The 17,129-nt window shown below is 36.1% G+C and overlaps 1 long non-coding RNA gene across 1 annotated transcript; it reads right to left on the bottom strand.

Moving 5' to 3' along the window:
* Positions 1-13,271: 13,271 nt before the first annotated feature.
* On the bottom strand, positions 13,272-15,497 carry LOC308615461. Its single transcript, XR_014015510.1, has 3 exons — positions 15,270-15,497; positions 14,148-14,306; positions 13,272-13,414 (listed from the first exon to the last, which is right to left on the bottom strand). It is a non-coding gene; the product is annotated as an uncharacterized lncRNA (long non-coding RNA).
* Positions 15,498-17,129: the final 1,632 nt, after the last annotated feature.

The following is a 17,129-nucleotide window of genomic DNA, read 5'->3' as shown; positions in this document are numbered from 1 at the left end:
AAGAGATCATTTATATTGTCCCTATGAATTCCACTTGAGTACTGTGGCATCTCCCAGGCTTGACCTTAAAAGTAGATATTGGTGGCTCCTTATGTGTTGACTATTGGGAGACTCTGAAAAAGCCTACTCGTTCATCACAGATTATGAGGTACAGACTGAAAGAAACTCTAGAGTTTGAGAGAGGTAGGGGAGAGATGAGAGCAAGAAGAGACAGAAAAGATTAGAACAGAGATTGAGCAAATTAAGTCTACTTTAGTCAAAATAGGTGGTAGTTTATGCTAAAATAACAAACCCTAATATAATGACTTAACCCAATAAATAATTTTTCCTTAAGTACATTACATATTCAGCATGGGTTAGAGAAGGCTCTGACCAATGTAATTATCTGGGAGGTAAAAGCTTCTGTGATCATCAGAGCTTTCTCTCCAAATTGATATATATCGTTTCTGACCACACTTGGTTGTCCCTAGCAAATCTCATGGCCATCTATAACTTCAATGGGAACTGATAGACTTTCCATGATACGCCTGGAAAGAAATTGGAAATATTTGATAAACAGCATAGTGACTATATAAAACCATCATTCTGTTTATCAAATGTGGTTCAACTGCTTCACTCTCTGTCCCCTACTCCAAGAAAGACAGTCCAAAAATCCCACTCATGGGACTTCCCTGGCAGTCCAGTGGTTAACACTGTGAGCTTTCACTGCAGGGGGCATGGGTTTGATACCTGGTCAGGTTCTAAAGATTCCCCATGCCACATGGCACAGCCAAAAAAAAAATTCCCACTCTGTCATGGCATTAAGCTCAATACCTTGGCTCTCTGCATTGCATTCATCAGTCTCTACCTCAAATTTGGATGTGGCTACTCTAGAAATGGAGACCTGCCAACTAAAACAAGTTAAATTCCAACACACACACACACACACACACACACACACACACACACCCATACATTAGGGTATACATAGGCTAATGCTGGAAGCAATAGGAGGCCAATTCAGGAAGTTAAGAACTGCTGAAAAATACTAGTTTAGTGATTTTTCTGTGACTTTTATCAATAAGCAGGATCAGGAAGTAGTCTGGCATTTTATTCATGCTAAACTAGGCCTAGGGTGATACCTGGAAAAGATAGACACAAGGAGCTTCCAATGTTTTGCCAATTAATATGATGAAGTTAAAACCCTGTGTAGCCTGTATAAAGATAGATAGGCAGCAGGATATGACACAATTTACTTTTATCCCAGGGATGTCTGTCAGTTTCTAGGTCTGCAAAATTAAATTCCCTTGTGGGCTAACTAAATTTAAACTCCAGGACTCCTTTAGCAAATGCATTTCTCATCTATTTCCACCTCATTTTCTTCCCATCTGTCCTGCCTGTGCCGTCTACAGCCCCTGAGCTCATTTGGACTGAAGTCTCATATCTGTGCTTCTGGCATCTAGTTTGTTTGGTCCCAACTGAGTTTTCCCCTACAGAAGATAGATCTATAAAAAGAGAGGGAATATTTTTCACAAGGATGGGGAACTTTCACAGAGCAACTGTTTTCATTAACTGATGGCATAGTTGGCTGAAAAATAAATGATAAATGAGAAAGTATGGGGTATCTTTTAATATGTAGATTATACTTCAAGAGGAGTAACACCAGGAAGTAAGGAAATAACCTTGTAACAAGTACAGAATGCCAAACACCAAGGGGAATAAACAATTGAAAAGAAAAAAACCTGGGGAACTTTTAAACAGAAGTCAGTGAAGGAGGCTTGCCCTTGCTGTCAAAGTATGATCTTTGCACTAGCAACATGGGGATAATCTGGGAATTTGTTAGAAATGCAGAATCTTGGGTTCTGAAACTTACAGAATCAGAATCTGCATTTTAAGCTCATCATCTGGTGATTCATGTGTGGGTCAATGTTGGCACTCATCTAGATTATAATTATTAAAAGTTATTAAAATGAAAAAATATAATTGTTCATATGTTCTTGTTTTCAGAAAGCAGCATCGAACACAATGCCTGACAACTAGTCGGTTATCAGTGACTATTTATTATTAAGATCAAACTATCCCTTTTGGACTAGAAGTATTTCTTTTCCTGTGTAGAATATAATTGCTGAGATAAAGTATATGTGGACGGCTAAGCAATAACATAAAAACTGAAAAACAATTTTAACTAGAGGAATTTCTTACCATTTGTATATTTACATATTCCTGTCCAGGTACACATACATAAATCATGTATACAAATATGTTAAATTGTTATATAAATTTAAAAGTATATCCAGGGTGGTGGGGTGGTGGTGTGATGAATCAGACAATTGGGATTGACGTGTATACACTGATGTGTATAAAATGGGTGACTAATAAGAACCTGCTGTATAAAAAAATAAATAAAATAAAATGCAAAAATTAAAAAAATAATAATAAAATAAAAGTATAACTTTTGTCACTAAGTATTTTTATATAATAAAGGATACTTGGGACTTCCCTGGTGGCACAGTGATTAAGAATCTGCCTGCCAATGCAGGGGACACGGGTTTGAGCCCTGGTCCAGGAAGATCTCACATGCTGCAGAGCAACTAAGCCCGTGCACCACAACTACTGAGCCTGTGCTCTAGAGCCTGTGATCCACAACTACTGAAGCCTGCGTGCCTAAAGCCCACACTCCGCAACAAGAGAAGCCACTGCAATGAGAAGCCCGCGCACCACAACGAAGAGTAGCCCCAGCTCACCGTAACTAGAGAAAACCCGTGAGCAGCAACGAAGACCCAACGCGGCCAAATAAATAAATAAATATTAAAAAACAATAAAGGATACTTGGACACAGAGATGGATAAGTGTATACATCACATATAAGTGGCAGAATATGGAATAGGATCTGATCATAATCTGATCATAATCTTACATTATATCTAATAATTTTAGATATAAAATTATATTACATTATATCTAATAATTTTGAGGCTTAAATATTTTAATTAAGGTTAATTACAGTAGTATTCCATGATGAATTTCAAACAAGAATCAAGTTACAGCTTGAATGGTTTGGTTTTATGGTCATGTTCTTCTGGAATTTTAAACTAATAAATAAAAAATTCATCTTCAGTTTAAAATATTTGTCATTATTTATAATCATATATTTCTAATATTTGTTATTTTATGACTATGGGCTACTCTTCTGCTTTCTAAATAAGATGGGTTAAATTTAATTTGAATGTTAAGGCTTTATCTCAGGGAAATTTAAATTTTACTAAATGTTATCACAAAGTTTTAAATCTGAAAGCTTTCTTATACTTGATTTATTTTAATCTATTTAATTTTTATAACGAAAGCCATAAAACATAAAGTGATAAAACTAATTTATTTAATATTTTCCATGTGTTATCCACTTATGCCATACTATTTTTCATGAGTAAAGTTCCTTTGCTTTAAAACGTAAATATACATTAGCATCAGCTTTTATTATGCATAATGCCTTATTATTTACATCTATGAAGGCTTTAAAAATAGGGAATATAGAAAATTAAAACATATTTATTCTAAAGTAATCCAAAATTTTATGCATTCCATGATTACAATATAAGAATATTTGTGCACATAGTGGGTAAAATGCAAAATGCAAAAATAAGTTTATTTTAATATAGGATTATAGATTTTTGCTATTCTAGCCATTTACCTAATGTTATATATTCTTTTCAATAAAAAGTGGGTTTTCTCTGTGTGTGTACATGTTCTCTTATAATCTGTGGCTGGAATTTTCATCTTCTTAATGATAGATTTAGAAAATCATAAAGTCTTAATTTGAATTGAATTAGAGATATTAGCCTTCTTCATAGCTACTGTTTTGGTTCTGTTTAAAATTTTTCACCTCCCGAGTTCATATTCTCTCATCATCTAAAAACTTTATTGTTTTTGCTTTCACATTGAGATTTGCAATCAATTTGTATTGATTTTTGCTTGTGGCATAATGCTGAAACAGGCTTCATTATTATCCCACATGGATATCTAATTTTCACAGCGTAATATTTTGAAATCAATGTAATTTTCCCACCACTCTCTAGTGCTACTTTTTTCATAAGTCAAATGTCTATATGTACACAGGTATGTTAATAGTTTCTGTACTTTCTTTTTTCTTTTAATTTTCTGTTTGTGATGCTATGATAATATATTAAGTATTTTAACTGTATGATAGATCTTTAATTAAAGATTGAATTTACTTAATAGAATATTCAGATTTACTATCTTCTTTTGTATCAGTTTAAGTAAGTTGTATTTTTCTGAATGTCTAACATACATTTAGCTAAAGTTACAGAAAGAAAAAAGAAAGAATGGGACAGAAGGAGTATTTGAAGAGATAACAACTAAGAATTTCCTAAAACTAATGGAAGACTTCAATCGTTAGATTCAAGAAACTCAAATTCTAATCAAGATAAAATTTAAGTTAGTGACAGATAAATAGGAAGATGGTTAAAGAAGTCACAAAAGTAGAGAAAGGAAAAGCAAAGAGATAGACTATGTAGAAAGCAAGTAGCAAGATTGTAAATTTTAACTCAAATACTGTTGATACTGGTTATAATTTCAAGTACTAGTTACATTAAATGTAAATTACTAAGTGCTAGGGTTGGGATTTTTCAGAACGTCTCAGATTCCTTAAAGCTGTTCTATAGTCTCTGCAAGAGCTGATTCATTCCCAGTTTACGCTAACTCCTAGAATGCAATTTTTTGAGTCTTAATCTATGGCATTGGGTGTTTATAAGGGTCCCCACAATTGGTGGGCTCTGGAGGATAACTTTTGCTCCAATATCCCCTAATTTCTTCAATAGCATTGCTCAGCTTCTCTACCACTAATTCAGGGTTGACCAAAGACCTCTGGGCCAAAGCAGCCCCAGAGGGATGCTGCAATTCTCTGCATTTGTGTCAAGATTTAATTCTCTGCATTTCTGTCTTCTCATCCACTAATTTTTTACTGTCTTGTTAGGACAGTGATCACTTCAAGTAAATGTTTTACAACAAATTTTGTGCAAGTTTTCTAGTTGTTCTCAGTGAGAAGAGTGGTTTTAATTACCTAGTTTGCTACTATCAGTAAAGATAATTCCCCTTTTGTTTTTTTACATGTCATTTCATCTCTTTCTAATCTAGTTAAAATGTTTTCTTCATTTATTAAGCTTATTAAAAATAAGAGTTTTAATAGAATAGCATAAGATCCATTGAAAGTCAGAATCTCAGAATTCAATCATTAATATTATATTTAATATTTATAAGCCAAGGGTTTAACAGATTCATGGTATGCAATGCCCCATACCCAATTCTATCAATATTAAAATGGGCATAAGATTCATGCAAGCACATTTAACATCAATTTCCTTTACCTTAGCTAACTCTAAGGAAAAACATAGTGAACATAGATATAATATTAGGGATATGGGGAAAGTAGACTCCAAATATTTATAGCTTAGAAGACACACAAGAGATAGGAATACCATGAAGCTGAAAGAAAGGATAGAAATAAAGGTAGATATGTGCAGAAGACAAATTCCACTTTCTCTCAGTTTTCCTAGGATTTACTATGGCTCTTTGAAGCTGTTCTAGAATAGCTGGCAGTTCTCCTAGTATGCAAATAATGTTGAACTGTGGGTTCATATGAATCCTTCTCCCATCTCAGTTTCACAGCTTTATGATTGGTTATTCTTGATAATGAAAACAAGGCCAGATTGTATGGCCAGTTAACAGGCTGGATGAGACAGCTACCAGAACTTAAATAAATAGAAGTTAGTCTTAAATAACTCAAAGGCTTTCAGTTGCTTTTCTTAGTGTGAATGAGCAATGTGTAGTCAGTTGGCAAGAGACAGACTCAGTTACTTTAATACTTCAAGTTTTGCTTAATGCAGATTTGTTCAGAAACTGCTTATGGAGTAGGGAAGATTTCCTGGTTAAGACAAAGTCTCTGATGACTGTTGAATAATGAGTATGAATTAGAAAGGTTGAAAAGGGCATGGGGGAAGGGCAATCGATGCGGGGAGACATTTAAGAGATATATTTTAAGATCTCATTATGTGAGAACCAAAGGAGCAATTTCTGACTCTAAAAAGACAAAAGTTTCTGACTTGAGTAATTGGGTGGGTGGATAATGGTGCCGTTTACTGTTATCAGAAATGCAGTTAGGTTGAAATCCTGAGATGCATCCATATTTAAGAACTGAGTTGAGAAAGAGGAGCAAAGTGCTTTGAGATAACATAGAAAACCCAGAGAGGGCTTCCCTGGTGGCGCAGTGATTGAGAGTCCGCCTACCGATGCAGGGGACACGGGTTCGTGCCCTGGTCCGGGAAGATCCCACATGCCGTGGAGCGGCTGGGCCCGTGAGCCATGGCTGCTGAGCCTGCGCGTCCAGAGCCTGTGCTCCACAACGGGAGAGGCCACGACAGTGAGAGGCCCATGTACCGCAAAAAAAAAAAAAAAAAAAAAAAAAAAAAACCCAGAGAAAGTAGTGTATTAGAAGCCAAGAGATTCGAGAGTTTCAAGAAATTAAGTACTCAAAGATGTCAAAAAAACCCTACATTTCTAAAGAAAAAATTTAACAAATTTTGTTTACTGTTATCCAATAAATAATAAATAAATATTGGACTTAACAATAAGTTGATGATTAAGTACTTTTATAGAGCAATTTTGGCATCAAAAATAAGATATCATTGAGTTAAGATGCAAAGGAAGTAAGTAACTGGAAATAACAAGGTCAGAGTAGACTTTCAAGACTTTATCTTAGTTATAGTGAGACGGGATGGTAACTGTAAAGAGGTGCAAGATTGATGGAGGGTTTGTTTGTTTTTTTTCCTCCAGAAGGAATAAACTTATAGACTGAGAAAGACCCAAGGGAGTGATAGGATAAATATAAGAGAAAAAGTTCATAACTGATGGAGAAAATACCAAGTGAGAAAGAGGAGTCTTGATAGGAAGTACTAGAAAGTGGTTGGCCATAAAAAGGAGAGGACATTTTTAACAAATGAGGATAGGCGAAACTGCTTAATGAAGATGAAGATGTGAACATGTTTGTAGAAGATTCGTTGTGTAGATGATGCATGATCAGATGCTAAACCAAGCAAGATACATTGATTAAGCTGCACTCTGAAAACTCAGTTGAAGTTGATTTTAATATAAATGTTATAATTATGAGGAATGACAATTTGTAATAGTCATCCACATAATGAAGTCTCTAAATAAGATAAATTATACAGCAAACAAATCCAATAATAGATTTTCATAAAACTCTTGCATGCAAGACTGAAGTTGAATGACCATTATGGGATATAAGGGAGTTGATAATGTTCCACAAAGGTTATATTCTCATCAGTTAGGCTACCCTGAGACTTCGAGGACATCCAGTCCGTCAACTAAAGAAAATGCCAGTTGTCAGGATACAGAGAATATATGAGACGGCAGAAATCAAAGAAGAGGACATACCTAAAGATATGATACAACATAAGAACTCAGAAAAGGGGTTTTGAAGATTTCACTACAACTCACTGCACCTAGTACTCTTTTATTTATATTAGCCTTTGCTATTTAGATAGAGATCACACATCCTTGTTTGCCTGGTCTACAAGTGTTGTCCCAGCCTCCTTTTCTATTCAGCATTTGTTATATGGAAAGCCTAGATTTAGGCACACCTAGCTGAATGTTAAAACTAAGAAAGGTCACGCTGGAGTTGAGTGAATATGCTAAGTTAGGAGAGCCAAGAAATTTAAATCAGATGGCCATGGCTGTTGGAGTTTGTCCTAAGCCACTCCTAGCCAATGCAGTTTGCTTTAATCTAATCTGACCTTGTTATGCTTGGTATTATAAGTTTAGCTGCTCAGACTATAGGAAATTAGCTAAGGCTGAACTACTGACCTGATGATAAAAATCTAATCTCAGGGAAAATGCCTAAGAGGCTCATAAACCCCTGGAACCTTTTTCAGGGTCTCCTAGGCTAAGAGCCAGTGCCCTAGAAAGAAGTAATTATTTGCCACCACAAGTGATCAGGAAAGGATTGTATTAACATTTTTTTTTAAGGAGAGAAAAGGGGGGAAAAAAGAAAAATCAAATTAACTTCTCCTCTTCTCCTGTTAACTTGCATTGCCTTCCTTCTTTTCCTTCCTCATCTCCCTCCCCATCCTGGAAAACTAACATAATTTGAATATGGTTTCTTGAATACAAAAATCAATGCAAAATATTCAATAAGCAGGTAAGGGATTTTATGCTTTAGCTCAATGATTTGCCAACTTTCACACTGTAAACACCTGGAGGGTTGTTAAAACACAATGCTGGGCCTGTCTTCAGAGTTTGATTCAATAGGTTTGGAGAAGAGTCAGATAATTGCATTTCTAAAGTTCCCAGGTGCTGCTGCTGCTGCCCCAGAACCACACCTGAGAACCACTGCCTAGTTCTACGTAGCTGCACAAAATACCCTCTTCCTTGTGTGGTACTTGAGAAATCCCCATTCATTTTCCCCCCACCACATGGCTTCTTAGAGTCAATGAAAATTCAGGTGTGCATTGAAATCCCAGATCACTCCCGATTAGCCATGTGCTTCAGGAGACTCTTTGTGACCCTCAGGATGCTCTTGTAAGAATAAAATTAGAACATGTTAAGATAAATGGCTACCAAGCTGCCTGATCACAAATCCGAAAGTCCATTGTTACCAACACAATGCCTGTAGGAGACAAATAGCATAAACGAGAGCATCCTGTGTTAAGCGTGCACAGCTTGGACATCTCAGCAGGCCAGAAAGAACTTGTGGGCAGTCACTGAAGCGACAGTTAGTTCACATCCTCGTACGACTGCAATTTTAATGATAATTGGCGATTTTAAAGACTACTTAATAAAATTAAACAGTAAACCACCGTTCTAATTTAGTGCTTCTTAAATTTTGGGGGGGTTCTAGACTTACTTTGAGAAACTCAGGAAAGCTATGGCCCCTTTTCCCAGGTTGGTGCATCCAATTCGTTGGGGAAACAGATCTCCTGCGGGATCTATGTTTTCCAAATTCAGAACCTCTGGCTCTCAGTGCTTCAGGTTGATCCCTTCCTGATGAACGAGCAGTCTCGCAATCCTATGGGCTACATCTGAGAAGATTTCAAAATCAGAAGGCAGGCGCCTACTGACCAGACAGTCTCTGTTTTTAACTTAATCCTCTTTTGTCCTAGATCTCAGCATCTAGATTAGTTTCAGCTGTTGGGACAAAATACCATGAACTATGTGGCCTAAAACAACACAGATTTATCTTATACCTCTGGAAGTCCAAAGTCCTAAAATCAGAGTGTGGGCAGGACTTCCTTCCTTCTGGAGGTTCTCGGAGAACCTGTTTTCTTGCCTTTTCCAGATTCTTGGTAGAGACCACTAGCATTCTTTGGTCTATGGCATGGGCTTCCATCCTCAAAGACAACAGTTTAGCATCTTCAAATCTTTTTGCTTTCATCTTCCTGCCTCTGACTTTGATTCTGATTCCTCTGCTTTCCTCTCTTCCTTTATAAGGCCTCCTGTGATTACACTAGGCCCACCTGGATAAGCTAGGCTTCACTTCTCATCTCAATATCTTTAACTCAATTGTATCTGTAAAGTCCCTTTTGTATTTAAGGTAGCATATTCACAGGTTCTGGAAATTAGGACATAGAAATCTTAGGGTGTATGTGGGAGAGACATTATTCTCTCCACCACAGCATTAATTTCATTTACATCTTTCTAACATGCACTAGCTCTTGTTTGATTACCTTTACTTTCAAGACCAGTCAAATAAAATGAATAATAACTGTGGATTTCAGTTAATATCTTAAACTTACTTCTAACATTTGGTAGAAGTTAAAAGTTCTAACAGTACTTAGTAGAAGTTATTACTTCTAACAACAGCCTCTCCAATGAATTGTGAAAAACTTCTAAAATTAGATGCTGGTAGCCACAAGTTAATAATTTTGCTTCCAATTCTCTAATGTAAAACCTGTACACTATGGAAACATGGTCTAATGATCCTATATTTTGAGATCAATTGAGAAACTATAGAAAAAGAACAAAGTAGGGGCTTCCCTGGTGGCACAGTGGTTAAGAATCTGCCTGCCAATGCAGGAGACATGGGTTCAATCCCTGGTCTGGGAAGATACCACATGCTGCAGAGTAACTAACCCTGTGTGCCACAACTACTGAGCCTGTGCTCTAGAGCCCATGAACCACAACTACTGAGCCCATGTGCCATAACTACTGAAGCCCACACACCTAGAGCCCATGCTCCCAACAAGAGAAGCCACCACAATGAGAAGCCTGAACACTGCAACGAAGAGTAGCCCCTGCTCACCGCAACCAGAGAAAAGCCCACGTGCAGCAACGAAGACCCAATGCAGCCAAAAATAAAATAAAAATTTATTTTAATAAATAAATTTATTAAAAAAAGGAAAAAGAACATAGTGGGCAGCTTATCTTAAAAGTACAATGTAATCAATCAAAGCTCTTGCACTTAAAGTGTAAAAAACACCATGGACATGCAATGAGAAAGACATGACTTCACAGAAATATTGTCAAAAATAAACTGTTACAGTTTTTTTTAGCTGACTCCATGATCAATACGAGTTTTTTAAGATAATGCAATTTTAAGCTGCATTAATAGTACTATATTTAGAAAAGGGGATAACATTCATTCATTCATAAAAGATCGTTTTGAAAGCATCTATGTGCCAAGTACTATGCTAGACAATGGAGATACTCTCCACTTTGTACTGCTACTCTGTCCTCATTAAAAAAAAAAAAAAAGAAAAAGTTAGGTTCATATAACCTGGATAAAAAAATGACATTACCGTTACAGGAAAACGCTTAAACTTTAAACTCAATAAAATCTTTGTGCAACAATTTTTTCTAAATTATTACATCTGATCATGCAGATTTATTAGCAAAAATGCACTTTAAAATGTTTATTGTCATCTACATAATGCATCTGTTTTTCAAAATGTTCAAACATCATCAACAGTTTGAAAATTTTTTCTTTTCTGTTTTAATTTTGCTTATATTCCTCCTAAATATCTCTCACCATGAACTGTAATCATTTATAGAATTTTAATTCTATTATTTTTAACTAAACTTTTAATATATTGCAATTTTATGCTGCAATAAGACTAGTAAAAGAGATATTTTAAAATAAAAGATAATTTTTAAGCAAATGATTATGTAGGTGACACTCTAAATTGTCTCAACCTTTTCCACAGACTCAAATCTCTGTTTTATTATTATATTTCAGATATATACATATTCTTAAAATTCCAAATTGATATGTAAGTGAGCAGATGCTATTTGTGTTAAAAGTTTTATGCCAAAGAAGTAATTAATTCCTCTCCTTCAGTAAAGTAAACACAGAAGAAGATGGGAAAACATGAGCAGTGACTGGTGAATGTATCAGGTCACAAACTCAGGTGCACAGGAAGTGAATCTAGTTCTGGTTAACTTTTGATCACTTCACTTCACTTCACCTGCTGAGTTGTCCATCATTCCAATAGCCCATCTGGTCTGCAGATCAGACCAGTAGCACATCAATGGCAGCTGAGTCATCCTTCTCCCCAACTTTATAGCTTTTTATTCCAATTCTTTCATTACTATCATGCCCCTCTTAAAAGCTTGGGAAAATACTTTGCTGTGCTCCCAAGCCATGCTGGCACAAGAAGAAATTCTCCCATGCTATCTCAGACCATTTTTGCCTAAACAAAATTTGTTTAAAAAAAGTTTGTTCTCTAAGTCTATGAGTCTGTTTCTGTTTTGTAAATAAGTTTATTTGTATCATGTTTTTAGATTCTGCATACAAGCGATATCATACAATATTTCTGTTTCTCTGTCTGACTTACCTCACTCAGTATGACAATCTCTAGGCCCATCCATGTTGCTGCAAATGGCATTATTTCATTCTTTTTAATGGCTGAGGAATATTCCATTGTATATCTTCTTCATCATACCATATCTTCTTTATCCATTCTTCTGTTGATGGACATTTAGGATGCTTCCATGTCTTAGCTATTGTAAACAGCCCTGCAATGAACATTGGGGTGCATGTATCCTTTCGGACTATATTTTTCTCCAGGTACATGCCCAGGAGTGGGATTACAGGATCATATGGTAGCTCTATTTTTAGTTTCTTAAGGAACCTCCATACTGTTCTCCATAGTGGCTACACCAATTTACATTCCCACCAACAGTGTAGAAGGGTTCTCAGGATGCCTTTATTTTTTTTTTAATAAATTTATTTTATTTTTTTATTTTTGGTTGCATTGGGTCTTCATTGCTGTGTGTGGGCTTTCTCATTGCAGTGGCTTCTCTTGCCACGGAGCACAGGCTCTAGGCACATGGGCTCAGTAGTTGTGGCTCATGGGCTTAGTTGCTCCGTGGCATGCAGGATCCTCCCAGACCAGGGCTCGAACCCGTGTCCCCTGCATTAGCAGGCGGATTCTTAACCACTGCACCACCAGGGAAGCCCTTCTCAGGATATTTTCAATGACAGCTAACTAAAGGGACTTTATTGCCTCCCATAAATAAAAGTCCAGATGAAGAACAAATTGTAGAGTGGTCCAATTAGGGCCTTTGCTCCATTTCTCTGCAGTTGTCAACTCTGCGCTTCCATATGTATGTGTCAGGTTTTTTTTGTTTTGTTTTTTTGGGTTTTTTTTTTTTAGCTTGATTCCCCTTATCATTGTAACAGAACTGCCATCAACAATTATGGCAACCTGCGCCCTTATTCACATCTGGCTGGAAAGTCTGGCTTTCCATTGCAAGTAAGGAAGGACCTCCTCAGAAAACTTGCCCTGGTGTCTCATTAATTAGAATATGAGGCTCATTTCTATTCTTAACAAGTCACTGGTAAAGGCAATAGCAAGACCAACCACTTCTAGCCCATGAAATCATTACACAAATCTTATAAATAGAAGGAGAAAATCATCATCATCATTATCATTACCATCACTATAATCAACATTCCAAGTAGGTTTAGGAAATTAAACATATTGGTCATTTATGGACTTATTTTTTCTACTAGAGACCCCCACTCCTGCATCTTGACAGTTACACTCCAGGGACCTATTCCCTAAGCATGGAGCTTCAAGCAGGCTTTTTCTAAATTTCTTATATCCAAATCTTTCCTTCTCATGCCCCCTCCTGCAAGCCTTCCCCATCAAGCACATTCTCTCTCCTTGGGGGTCTGCTAAATAAAAGTAAATACATATATTATATACTATTCATTCATTTAATTGCCATTTAATTAAACTCCTTGTTTTTACTGACCTTGATAGCTTTAAAGAATAAGAGACAAGTATTTTGTAGAATGTTCTTAACTGGGATTTGTCTGATTTCTTTTTCATGATAAGACGGGTTGTCTATAGGTTATTGCCTACATATTGTCTTTTTTTAGTCCAGTGTCAATAACTAACATCTAAGGAAAGCATATGAGAAACCTGTATTATTGCTTTGCTCTTCTCATATATAGAACTTTCCCACATGTCCTGTAAAAAATTGATTCATTTTACTACAAAACTCCATTTGATCTAAACGTCTTTCATGTTTTCATACAGCACAAAATTAGATCATAATAGCTTCAAATAACGTTCTCTTTTTGGATTTAAATAGTTTATGAAGGTAATTAAATAGTTAACTCAGGTGTTTTGATGCAGATCAAAGACAATTGACCATTCATAGACTTCCTCTTTAAGCTTAATAGTTTGGCTTGCTTACCAATCACCAAAATATTTGACTGACACAGGATTTACAGGCATAGGTTTGATCATTAGCTTTGATATAAACCAATTAGTTCATATTTCTCCCTTACTGGTTTTCTCGGCACCATCAAAAAATAATTGCCTTTTTGTTTACTTACCTCAGTCTGACAGAAATTTGTTCATTATGTTATTGCCTTTTTGGCATAAGCTTTCATGTATCATCTTCAATATTTTTAGCTTGTCTTCATGAGAATATAATATCTGGTCTGAATACTGCAGCTCTTAATATATGGAGAATTGCTTTAATTTTCCATTAAGTTACTGACAATTTATAAAACATATATCTATAGAAAATGGTATTTTTTGGTCTCAGATGTCCAGTTAGAGATAATAGTACATTCAAGAAATAGCACAAAGAGCCACAATATAAAAAGATAGCAAATGCGTTACCTATTTCCATTCCCACATCTGGCAGCTTGGGGTCAGCACAAGTTTATCTTTGACCCACCCATTACTGATAACGCATTCCTTGTTCTCATTCATCGTGCACAATGAAGCCATAGTAATTGCTTGGCTGCTCTTCCTATTTCAGATGTAATTCACAAACAACTAGAAAGAAGTAACATAGCTGTCAATTGTGAATCATCCTAGAAGACCCCCAAGAAGCACAGTCAATGAACAGTCCTCTGAGTATCTATCGGTAGAGAGGCTTCTTTGTAATTCTATGTCAAGATTAAAAGTTAGGGAATTGAACTTTAAGTTCAAGCCAGAATTAATCTAATTTCCATTTGAAAAGGCAAGATTTCAGCACTTAATTTCAGGCAATTTTGGCTTCTCTTCCATCTATCATTTCTCTTGACATTGGGTCTTAAGTTTTTGAGAGTGTGCTAAGGATACTTGGGGAGGAGGGGGGCATTGGGGCTGCTTAAATAAAGTATGATATAGGCATCAAAAACTACTATAAAAAGTGAGAAAGCTCTTTGTATACTAATTTGGAAAGATCTCCCGTATACATTATTAAATGGAGAACTTGAGGTACAGAATAGTATTTTATATGCTTGAAATGGGCAAAGAAATAAGAATATGTATTTATACTTATTATATCTTCATAAAGACACACTGAAAGTTTTCACAAGAAATGAATAAAAATGGTTCTCTACTAAGGGCAGGAGACAAGTCAGGATGGAACCAAGACTCATCAATGTATCTTTTCATCTTGCTTTATGTATTGTTTTATTTAAAACCAGATGGTCTATTTAAAAGAAAATACAAATAAAATATTTAAATTCTCTCTTGACTCCACATACACTTCAAGCTCTTTCTCTGTCCCCATTTAATGCAAAATTTCATAGAATTATCTCCACTTTCTCACTTACCATTCACTCTTCAACGTATCTGAACCTGTCTTATTGCCTCCCCACCAGTACTCTTGCTGAAGTCATTAATGATACGTATTTTGCCAAACCCATGTAACAGTTTTCTTTCTAGCCCTGTCTTTCTAGATCAATCTGTATCATTCTACACTATTGACTATTACCTTGTTAGGTCTGTGACACAGTAGCACTCACTTACCTCTTATTTCTCTGATCACTCCGGTGTTTCCACTTCCATCTGAGCTCTAACTGTTGGTTCTCCTTATACGTTGGTCCTAGGCTCTCTGGGCTTGGTCTTGGGTCATCTTTCATTCTGCTACTAGAAGGTGTCCTTGAGCTCCTTAACATTTACATTTATGTGGCAACTCCAAAATTTTATCTGTAACTCAGACCACCCACTGAGCTCTAGACTGGTGGGGACATGCACTCTTGGATTGTTCCCAGTACCGTGTTACCACAGACAATGCCCAAGTCAATGACCTTGTAAATATTTCTTTCTGCGTACAGCCAGGTGCATCTGTTTGAATAAATTCCCAGAAATGAGATCACCAGACCAAAGACACATGTTTTAAAATGTTAATAGATTTTGCTAAACTGATTTCTATGGGGTTATATAACTTTACACTTGCATTAGCAATATATGAGGGCCTGTTTCCTTATTCCCTGGCCAACTGTTGTGAAACTTTTGAATTTTGCCAATGTGATAAGTGAAAAATAGAAGCAAAGTGTATTTCCAGTACGTTTCCCTTATTATGAATAAGGTTGAACATTTTTTACACACTTAATTATTTTCTCTGAACTGCTTATGTTCATAACCTTTGTTTTTTTGTTGTTGTTGTTTTTGTTTGTTTTTTTTACTGTGTTACTTATCTTTTCTAAGAGATCTTTATTTAAGAGATTATCTCTTATCTGTGATACAAGTTGCAGATATTCCCCCGGTTTTTCATTTGTCATTTGATTTTGTGGTGTTTTTTTCCCCAAGCAGAAATTTCTCGTTTTCTTTTCTTTTTTTTCTTTCTCCTCCTCCACTTTCTCCTCCTTCTCCTTTCTCCTCCTTCTCTTCTTTTCTCTCTTTCATGTTTCCTCCCCACTCTCTCCTGCCCCTTTCCGTCTCCTCTCTTTCCTGTCCTTCCTTTTATATACTCAAATATCTTTATCTTTCCATTTTGATTTGCAAATTTTGAGTTATAGTTGGAAAGCCTTTTGCCTCTCCAGTGTTATAAAGGAATTGGTCCATATTTTCTTTCAGTGTTTCACATTTAAATATTTCAAGTGCTTAGAGGTTATCCTTATATACAGTGTGTGGTATGAATTTATCTTTTCCAGATGACAATCTTGTTGTTTCAAGAAGATTTATTTAAAATTTCATCTTTGTCCTATTGCTGTCATACTGTGTACTAAATTCTTGTCTTTGTTTCAAACTTTTGATCATTTTCCATTGGCCTACCTGTCTATTCATGAACCAGGGACACACTGCTTTAATTGCTGAGAGTTTATAATATGTTTTATTTATTTATTTTTAAAATTTATTTATTTATTTTTGGCTGCATTGGGTCTTTGTTGCTGCACGTGGGCTTCTCATTGTGGTGGCTTCTCTCATTGTGGAGCACAGGCTCTAGGTGCGTGGGCTTCAGTAGTTGTGGCTCGCTGGCTTCAGTAGTTGTGGCTTGCTGGCCTCAGTAGCTGTGGCTCACGGGCTCTAGAGCACAGGCTCAGTAATTGTGGCACATGGGCTTAGTTGCTCCACAGCATGTGGGATCTTCCTGGACAAGGGACTGAACCCATGTGCCCTGCGTTGGTAGGCGGATTCTTAACCACTGCGCCACCAGGGAAGCCCTTATAATATGTTTTAATATGAGATATGACTCATTAGCCCTCATGGCTCTTCTTTTTTCAAAATTATCTTAGATATTTTTCCACACATACTTTAAAATCACCTTGTCTAGTTCTAAAATAGGGAAGTCTTTTTAAATATGGAAAATAACAGAACATACTTATATACTGAGGAAAATAATCAAATAGAGAGGAGAGGTTAAATTCAGAGAAAGGGAGATAATCA

The sequence above is a fragment of the Mesoplodon bidens genome (genome assembly GCF_964165515.1).
Source record: "Mesoplodon bidens genome assembly, chromosome: 4".
NCBI lineage: Eukaryota > Metazoa > Chordata > Mammalia > Artiodactyla > Ziphiidae > Mesoplodon > Mesoplodon bidens.
This window is presented reverse-complemented; position numbering and strand designations above follow the sequence as displayed.